The sequence below is a fragment of the Macrobrachium rosenbergii genome, chromosome 49, assembly GCF_040412425.1.
Source record: "Macrobrachium rosenbergii isolate ZJJX-2024 chromosome 49, ASM4041242v1, whole genome shotgun sequence".
In the NCBI taxonomy this organism is placed as follows: Eukaryota; Metazoa; Arthropoda; class Malacostraca; order Decapoda; family Palaemonidae; genus Macrobrachium; species Macrobrachium rosenbergii.
The window spans coordinates 42,250,293-42,261,105 of record NC_089789.1 but is presented as its reverse complement, the minus strand read 5'-3'; positions in this window follow the sequence as shown (position 1 = coordinate 42,261,105).

Here is a 10,813-nt window from a genome sequence, read left to right as displayed (position 1 = left end):
ACGTTGCACCATGCAATTTCGCCCAGTTTCCGATCTCATTCTCCTTCTGTTGCCCTTCTAGAATTTATTTAATCTAAATCCAAAGGAACATGGACGCTTAAATATAGAAAGAAAATTATTAGAAAGAAAGTTACCTTCCGTGAACCACCCTGTAAACTCAAAAAAAAAGCTTCCATCAATTTTTGCGCCACCCAGTGTAACAAATGGTCATCGGATGAGTGTGTGATTACAAATGGAGTTTCTGAATAGCTAAAGGACACGTCAGTTGCAAATGCAATGGAAAGCAACCCGGCTTTGTTGCAGATGAATGCCAATCAGGGCCGACTGATAATTTATCAGAATTGGGATGGACGACGAATTCGTGCGGTCATTCAGAGATTCCTCCCGCCCCGCCCCCTCCCACAGAGAGAGAGAGAGAGAGAAAGACAGACAGACAGACATACAAACAGATAGAGAATGCAATTTTACTGCATGAACGATTTAAGGCAATGAATATATGTGTGTGTAAGTATATATATATATATATATATATATATATATATATATATATATATATATATATATATATATATATATATATATATTGAGAGAGAGAGAGATTAGAGAGAGAGAGAGAGTAGAGAGAGAGAGAGAGAGAGAGAGAGAGAGAGAGAGAGAGAAATTATCCACAATTTTTATATGTGAAGGATGTATGAATTAGTGTACATATATATATATATATATATATATATATATATATATATATATATATATTATATATATATGTATATATATATATAAACATATACATATATATATATATACTATATATATGTGTGTGTGTCTGTATGTATGTAGAATCTACTGGTCACTTTTCACCAGATACATATGTAATTGTAAAAGCCACAATGCCCTCTTAGCTTCTCGAATTCTTCGCGCTTTTTTGGAAACGCATGTCACTACAAAGCCTTAAGATCCAAGTGCAAGAAATATGAAGATATTGCGATGACCGGTAGCGGGAAACGAACCCGGGTCCCATAATCACAGCTAGGTCACGTTGCTGACCTGACCATGATATATATATATATATATATATATGTGTGTGTGTGTGTGTGTGTGTGTGTGTGTTTGTGTGTGTATACTGAATTACAGTAAGAGACTAATATGAATTTCCTCAACAGCGAATCATGTACAAGTAACCTTTCGGGAACAAGAGCGAAAGGTATTTCGTAAATTGCGTAACAAAAGTAGACAGGTGGAGAGATGGCAAGAGACAACGAGGGAAACTTAGAACTAATGAAAAAACCAGTAAAAAATGCGCCGAGGTTTCTTCGGCGCAATCGAGTTTTCTGTACAGCCGCTTCATCGTATAATCAGGGCAACCGAAAACAGAACTATCTTTCGGTGGTCTCGGTATAATCCTGTATGAGCCGCGGCCCATGAAACTTTAACCATGGCCCGGTGGTGTCCTGGTCTATAACGTTGCCAGGTGCACGATTATGGATAACTTTAATTTTAATTAAAATAAACCCCTACTCAGGCTAGAGGGCTGCAATTTGGTGTGTTTGATGATCGGAGGTGGATGATCAACATACCAGTTGCAACCCTCTGCCTCAGTATTTTTAAGATCTGAGGGCGGACAGGAAAAGTGCGGACAGAAGAAGTGCGGACAGAAGAAGTTTTCTTTTCAGAAAACTAAAACAAGCGCTCACTGACACATTCACATGAGGGGAGCTGAGAACATCTTCCCTACAAGAGTTGCTGATGGGGCCACCCCCCTTGAAAGGTATGTATGTGCGTATGTATGTATGTAATTATATACTAAATCATTGGGACAGTATCACGTACTTATCCACTGTTCCGTAATAACCACGTAAACATACGGTGCCCCGTTTGTTTGCGCTTATATCGAATCTAAATCAGACATAAAATTCATATTTACTGTATTTTCTTTTATAAAAAAATCTTGTAACAATATGAGCCAAAATAAGAACGCTTCGCTGTAACGAAGGACAATAAGAGTATACTTCTTTGACAACAAAAGTCATACCATGCGCATGCGTGCTTAAACAAAATCCAAGACAACTGCATAATCGAGCATTAAAACGTACGTACTTTGCCCACACCAGCCCAGTGTATACATTTTGGCATCAACAATAGCCAAAAAAATTTTGGCCTCAACAAAGGACAAGTCAAGCGCATTTTGGCCTCAACAAAAGCCAAAGCAAGCTCATTTTGGCCTCAGCAAAAGCCAAAACAAGCTCATTTTGGCCTCAATGTAAACCAAAACAAGCGCATTTTGGACTCAAAGCAGCCAAGCCTAGTGCATTTTGGCTTCAACAGGCACCAAACCATGCTCATACATTTTGGCCTCAACGAAAGCCAAACAAAGCGTACACATTTTCGCCGCTACAAAAGACAAAACAACTAAATTATGGACTCAGCAAACGCCAAAGAAAAGAACACTTTTGCTTCGACAAAAATCAAACCAAGCGTACACATTCTTCCCTCAACAAAACACAAAAAAAGCGCATTTTGCCCTCAAAAGCCAAGACAAGCGAAAACATTTTGGCCTCAAGAAAAGCCATGACAAGCGCATTTTGGCTTCAACAAAAACCATGACAAGCGCATTTTGGCATTAACAAAAGCCAAGACAAGCGAAAACATTTTGGCCTCAAGAAAAGCCATGACAAGCGCATTTTGGTATTAACAAAAGCCAAGACAAGCGAAAACATTTTGGCCTCAAGAAAAGCCATGACAAGCGCATTTTGGTATTAACAAAAGCCAAGACAAACGCATGTTGGCCTAACAGAAACCAAACCAAGCGTACACATTTTGTCTTCAACGAAAGCCAAACAAAGTGTGCGCATTTTCGCCTCAACAAACACTAAAATAAGCGCAGTTTGTCCTAAATAAAATCCAAACCAAGCGTATACATATTATCCTCAACAAAACAGGAAAACAAGCGCATTGTGGCCTCAACAAAAGCTACACCAAGAGCCGCCACGCTAGGCGAGAAATCTGACGCCTCTCTCCAACCCAGAATTCCCAGTCTTCTTCCTCTCCTTCTTCTTCTTCTTCCAACCCTCAACCACGACTCTAAGGCCTTAAAACTTTCGATAACTCTGAAAACGTCTTACTCCGTGGTTTTCCTTTTGTCGCATTATCTGGTGTTGAATTTATTCCGCGGAGTCTACGTACGGCAAATGGGAGTCGAATAGGGGCGAGAGATCAACCTATTCTATGGATTCTATGGACCCTGCGGTCGACGCTATTTTAGAATTAAGGGGTGATTTTTTCTTTTCAAAGAGAACTCCGAAAAAAAGTAAGCTGCGATCTGGACGGTGAGTATTCTGGGAAAGTTTGGGAGAAATATATTCTTTCAAATCTACACAGATACACACGCACTTGTAAATACACACACGCAACACATATTCAATATATATATATATATATATATATATATATATATATATATATATATATATATATATATATATATATATATATATATATATATATATTTTTTTTTCTTTTTTCTTTTTTAATTTATATTTTATACATACATACATATATATATATATATATATATATATATATATATATATATATATATATATATATATATATATATATATATATATATATATATATATATATATATATATATATACATCAGCGCATTACACACGCGTGAGAAAGAGAGAGAGAGAGAGAGAGAGAGAGAGAGAGAGAGAGAGAGAGAGAGAGAGAGAGAGAGAGAGAGGAGCAACAGCCAAGAGCCTTGGTAAGTCAGAGGTCAAAACAAACTCCACACAACCCACATGGGCTGTTGAACAATCCACCAAAGATTCTCTCGACCATATGATTCTGATCTAGGGATTCTCTACCACCAAGGATTTCAACTTTAAGGTGACAAGTAGCACGCCAAACTATGTGGAACGTTTGCAAGTTGCTAAATCCCTCGTGCAACATCATTCTGGTTTTCCCAGCCCCTACAGTTGGACGTAGAAATGTTCCGTCTTTTCTGTAGGTGGGTTGATTATAAAACCTTATGCTTATAATGTTCCCTAACACGGATTAAAGATGGATTAATTGATTTATAGGTTTACATCAAACCGAAGACAGAGGATTTAGCGTTCAGTTAGAGCTTTTGCCAACTAAAAATGAAGTGATACTGCAACTAGCCTTGTACTAGACCGCCCAATCTAGTTTTGGCCTCCCATTCGAGACTATCACAAGTTTTTTGGTCTCGTACAAGAGGCAATGGGTAACAATAAAACCTGAAAACAGAATGTACAAGCACAAGCCTCAGAGGTCTGATGCAAGCAGCAGCGCTGTGACATCACAATCCACAAATACCAGCAGAGTGAAGTAAGGAAATACGATAACTGAGAGATCAAGGCCATTTCTATTATCGCTTAATTTCTCCCTTCTTTTTTTCTTGGTCTAAATAGGATGAGAGAGGGAGAGGAAAGCGAGTATGATTGAGGCTTAATACTCTTGATACGTTTATCATTAAATTGATGAGTCGAGCCTCAGCTAAAATAGAATTGCAAGCATTCAAGAGCACAATAAGTCTTACGCGAAAAAGTAATCATATGTATATGTATGTATATAACATATATATATATATATATATATATATATATATATATATATATATATATATATATATATATAGATAGATAGATAGATAGATAGATATAAATATAGATAGTGTATGCAGCATATATATATAGAGAGAGAGAGATGCAGAGCTGGACAGCCAGACGGGATTAATAATTGAAGTTACCGACATGATTTACATAAATGAGAGATGAGAGAGAGAGAGAGAGAGAGAGAGAGAGAGAGAGAGAGAGAGAGAGAGAGAGAGAGATGAGTTCCCCCTACAAGTGAAACGCCCTTACAAACCGAAACACCTGTTATCAGCGAAACTAAACTTTCTTCAAGTACATTTAAGAGTCTGATTAGGTCAATATCTTCTCCATCAGGATTCAGAGCACGTCTTGAAACTACTGGAAGACGGGCGTATGAATTCTCTTGTTCTTTGATTTCTCTTGTTATCTGATTTCTCTTGTTCCTTGATTTCTCTTGGTCTTTGATTTCTCTTGTATCTGATTTCTCTTGTTCTCTTATCTTTTTTCCTTGTTGGCTCTTGTTCCTTGATTTCTCGTGGTCTTTGATTTCTCTTGTTCCTTGATTTCTCTTGTTCCTTGATTTTTGTTCCTTGTTTGATCTTTTTCTTTGATTTCTCTTGTTATCTAATTTCTCTTGTTCCTTGACTTCTCTTGTTCCTTGATTTCTCTTGTTCTTTGATTTCTCTTGTTATCTGATTTCTCTTGTTCCTTGATTTCTCTTGTTCCTTAACTTCTCTTGTTCTTTGATTTCTCTTGTTCTCTGATTTGTGTTGTTATCTGATTTCTCTTGTTCCTTGATTTCTCTTCTTCTTTGATTTCTCTTGTTCCTTGATTTCTCGTTCTTTGATTTCTCTTGTTCCTTGATTTCTCTTCTTCTTTGATTTCTCTTGTTCCTTGATTTCTCTTCTTCTTTGATTTCTCTTGTTCCTTGATTTCTCGTTCTTTGATTTCTCTTGTTCCTTGATTTATCGTTCTTTGATTTCTCTTGTTCTCTGATTTTTTTTCCTTGTTTTCTCTTGTTCCTTGATTTCTCTTGTTATGTGGGTTTTTCGTCTTAGAAATTACTTGCGATATTGTTCATTTTGCCATCTTGATTTCACTCATGATTTTTTATTTTATTTTAATCATTCGATTTCTTTTATTATTTAATTTATTTTATATGATTTCATTCATGTGATTTCTTTTGTTATTTGATTTCAATCACATGATTTATTTTATTTGGTTTCACTCACATGATTTCTTTTGTTATTTGAATTCCATATTCGTGTGACTTCTGCTTTATTTCTCTTGTCACATCATCCCTCTCATCATTTGAATTCTCCTGTTTTATCTCTCTCATCATTCTATTTCTATTTCCATGTGACGCCTCTCACGTATCAGGTCTATTTTCCCGTGACTTTTCGTCTCATAATCTCTTCTCTCACTCTTCGATTTCTCTTCTTATTCTGATTCTCTCTCTCTCTCTCACTGCACGATTTCTCTTGTTATTTGATTTCAATTGTCTTCCGACCTCTGCTGTCGTGGCCTCTCTCTCTCTCTCTCTCTTTCTCTCTTGTCATCCGGCTATATTGTGTCTCTGTTCACATGGCTGCTCTTGTCAAAGACGAACACTGCCGTTCTAGAGAAAAGGAGAGCACGCCAGAAGGGTGACACGCTTTCGCATGGAAATGTTGAATGGCAATATCCCACGGCTTCGTGGTGGGAGAGAGAGAGAGAGAGAGAGAGAGAGAGAGAGAGAGAGAGAGAGAGAGAGAGAGAGAGAGAGAGAGAGAGAGAAGGCAACAAAAATGGAGGGTAGTAAAGATACGACAACAGACATGAGCTGAGAGAGAGAGAGAGAGAGAGAGAGAGAGAGAGAGAGAGAGAGAGAGAGAGAGAGAGAGAGAGGCTGGAAAGATTACATACTTAAGCACGGCAAAACGTTGTAGTGACTGAACCAGTAACCGTAAATGCACTGTCATTTCGATATAAGTAAACAGCACTCTAAATTACTCCAGGAACGTACTTAGAATAAAGTTAAAGTATTTTCATCAAATTAACTGGTAACCAGCGCCTTAAAAAGTAAGTCATTAAATGTTCTGGAGGTTAAAAAAAATAAAAACGAAAAGTTAAAAATAAAATTATCAAAAACCCATCTTTTTTAGTTTACTTATTTTGCAGCAGGAAGGATTTTTCACTCATTTCTACCTAGCTAGACAACTCAAAATTCGAATGTTCTCCTCATGGACCAACTTTAACAGTCAAGTTAAAATAACTCATTTTAAGTTAACTGTCTGATTTTTTAGCACAAAGGTATCCATTGCTAAACAGACTAAGCAACGCTCCTTGATTTTCATAAATATTTTCAGTTATTCAAAGGAAAATCTGTATATTTAAATCTACATATTTAAAATAATTAAACAGTAATCTCTTATCTTAATAATAAATTCATTCCATATGACTCAGAGAGGAAATTCTCTTCAATCTATATAATCAGTTCTATAAATTTCTTATATAGGCTACCTATCAAACTCATCCCTAATATTTCATTTTCTCTCATATCCGTTGCAGACTACAGAATTCCCCTATAAATTCAGCCCTTATTATATCCCATCTTATCGCTAAATACTTCTCATTTTCCTATGAACTGAATTCCTAAATGATTCCTATGAGTTCACCATTTATTATATACTATTTCACTTCATATCTAATCGCTAAATACTTCTGATTTTCCTGTGAATTAAATCCTTAAGTGATTTCTATGAATTTACAGCTTATTATATCCCATTTCCCTTCATATTTATCACTAAATACTTCTCATTTTCCTATGAACTGAATTCCTAAATAATTCCTATGAATTCACCATTTATTATATCCTATTTCCCTTCATATTTATCGCTGAATACTTCTCATTTTTCTATGAATTAAATTCCTAAATGATTCCTGTGAATTCACCGCATATTATATCATATTTCTCTTCATATTTAATCGCTAAATACTTTTCATTTTCCTATGAATAAAATCCTTAAATAACTGTGTCCTTGGGAACTCATTCCGATTAAGATGTAGTTTCTGGAACTGTACTGTAATTGTATCTGGCTTTGTCGCTGAACTTTTCATGTAAGTTTGTTTTCTTGTTATGGAATTGGGAATTAGTTGGAATTCAGCTTCAGGTACGCGATAAGGAAATTCTAACAATACGAGCAGAATGATTATAATCACATGAATTACTGAATGAGAACTGGTAGCGAATATGCCAAGAGTAGTCGAACCAATTACAATTATGAAGTGTGTGTGTGTGTGTGTGTGTGTATATATATATATATATATATATATATATATATATATATATATATATATATATATATATATATATATATATATATATATATTGCCTACCTGATTTTACGTAGCTTGTCTGACATTTAGATTTTTTTTTTTCTCCCTGGTTATAAATATTAATGATTTAAATGGTTTTCCGTAAATGTTTAGCGTCATGAAATTCGTCCTGTACAGAACACCATGTCGTGTTTTTTTCTTTGTGGTTATATTTAAAAGACAGCTGACGAGATGTAATGTATAGCAAGCGAAAGCTCAGTTGTTATAGTACCTATAACAAATCTATAGTATATATTTGTAACTATATATATCGCAGTTAGAAATATGTTATAGTTACCAATATGCAGACTTTAATGGTTGTAGTTACAAATTATATTTTAGTTAAATAAAAATATGCAAACTCCAGTCATTGTAGTTATAAATATGCAAATTCCAGTTGATGTAGTTACAAATATGCAAACTCCAGTTTTTACAGTTACAAATACATCAGAGTTACAAATATGCAAATTCCAGTTGTTACAGTTGCAAATATGCAATCTTTTAACCATAATGGAATACATTATACATGTACGCACCCACCCATTCGCTCATACACTAATACACAAATATGTATTATTCTGAATGAAAACAATGCAAAAAGCACCATAATTCTGACCAACCCTGAAATCTTTCTGCAGGAAATAACCCGGCAACTCAACGAAAAAAAAGATTAATAACTTTATCATTTAATATTTTGAGTTAGCTGAGTCACGCTTGAGTCAGGTAAAACTCTTCTCCAGAAGAGAAGCATTCAAAATTACGGAGAGAGTAGAGAAGGTAAGAAATGCCTACATTCTGGAAGGAGATTTGTTAAACGTCAATATTTTCCAGTAGGAGATTTGTTAAATGTTAATATTTTCCAGTGGGAGATTTGTTAAATACTAATATTTTCCAGTAGGTGATTTGTTATATATCAATATTTTCAGTAGGAGATTTGTTTCTTGTCAGTATTTCCCAGCAGGGCATTTGTTTAATGTAAATATTTTCCAGTAGGAGATTTGTTAAATGTCAATATTTTCAGTAGGAGATTTGTTCAATGTCAATATTTCCCAGTAGGGGATTTGTTCAATGTCAGTATTTCCCAGTAGGAGATTTGTAAATGTCAATATTTTCCAGTAGGAGATTTGTTCATTGTCAGTATTTTCCATTCACTGAATCTCCATATATTCAGACGACTCTTTGGGTGGAAATTAACATAAAGTGGAGAGGAAATCTATTGTAAAAATGAAAACAAAATTTAGAGGCATAATAAATGCACGATTCTGTAAATGTATACATAAATACATCTGTATGTGTGTTTGGCTTCTTATAGAGAATGTGAATTACAATGAATATATGAATATAATACATTGATGTAACTAAATAAATGTTAGTGAAAATATACCTTTCTTTTTAATTAGCATTAAGCCAGTCTAATAGGGAATGGCTCCATAAAAAGTTAAATCTGATCACTGTAATAATCATACTCTTACATAGGAACTGTGGAAGAACCTGCCATGCAGAAAATTTCCATGACGCCGTATGAGTCATATGCTTGCACCAACGGATCATCAGCAGCACGTCCATCTCTTTCACAATATAATATATATATGTATATGTATATATATATATATATATATATATATATATATATATATATATATATATATATATATATACGTATGTGTGTGTGTGTGGGTGGTCACTTTTTACTAGACACGTATGCAATTGTAAAAACCACAATGCCTTCGTAAGTTCTGGAATTCTTCATACTTTTTGGATCACGGGCTTTGAGGTGACAAGCGTATCCTAAATATGAAGAATTCGAGAAGTTAGAGAGTATTGTGGCTATTGCAATTACACGTGTATATATGTACATAATATATATATGTGTGTGTATAAAACCTTCTTTAGATATATTTTTACACAGTAAGCGATATCGAGAATAACTAGATGAAAAATACTCGATGAAATCATTTCAGCAATTTTGTAAAACTGTAAATTAATCAGGCTTGCCACATCTTGGCTGTATAAAGCAGAACGATCATTAATATGATGAAATAAAGCTGGTAAAAGAAATGACCAAAAAATTCTAGATCATGGATAATATAACTTTAATTCCTTCAGGTAATTAATTTCAGAGTCTGATTATTCGCTGAATTTCGTTACCAAAATTTAGTCTGAGCTATGTTACGTTACGTTTGCATTCATCTGTTTCTAAATCATCCTTTATCTAATAGTTTAGTTCGGAATATACCAGTGTATATTTTCGTACATTTGTAAAATGCGATAAATAATATCGAAACATTTTTAAATTTTAAATTATAATGTTATAAAGTCATTTCAGAGGACAGCAGTTTCTCAGTCTGGAAACTTATTCCTTCTTTTACCTCGACAAGACATGGATTCCGTTATTCTGAAGTTGCCTTTATACAATTAACTTTTACTGATTCTTTGTGGAAAAAAACTTTACAATCTAATCACAGACTTACAGAATTATCCAGCAAATTAATTTTAAAACAGTTTCGATCTTTTTACAAAATGAAACTGAAGAAGTTTACGTTTTAAACCGAAAATTAGAAATGACGATTTCTCTACTGTCCGAGCTTTCATGCAGTTTTAATTAAAACTGTATTTACTTCCGTTTACATATCATTACCAAGCAATTACTTTACCGAGTGCATTGATCTATATTATCTCCGTAGAAGAAACGACAGTTTGCATTTCTTCAAGAATATATATATTCCCTTTTAAAAATGCAAAAAAAAAATCTAAGTCCAGTTTAAATATCTAATATTCACCAGCGAAATTAGCACAGTCCCCCTTTCCCGTAATAACACCTGGGCACCTTCAAAACA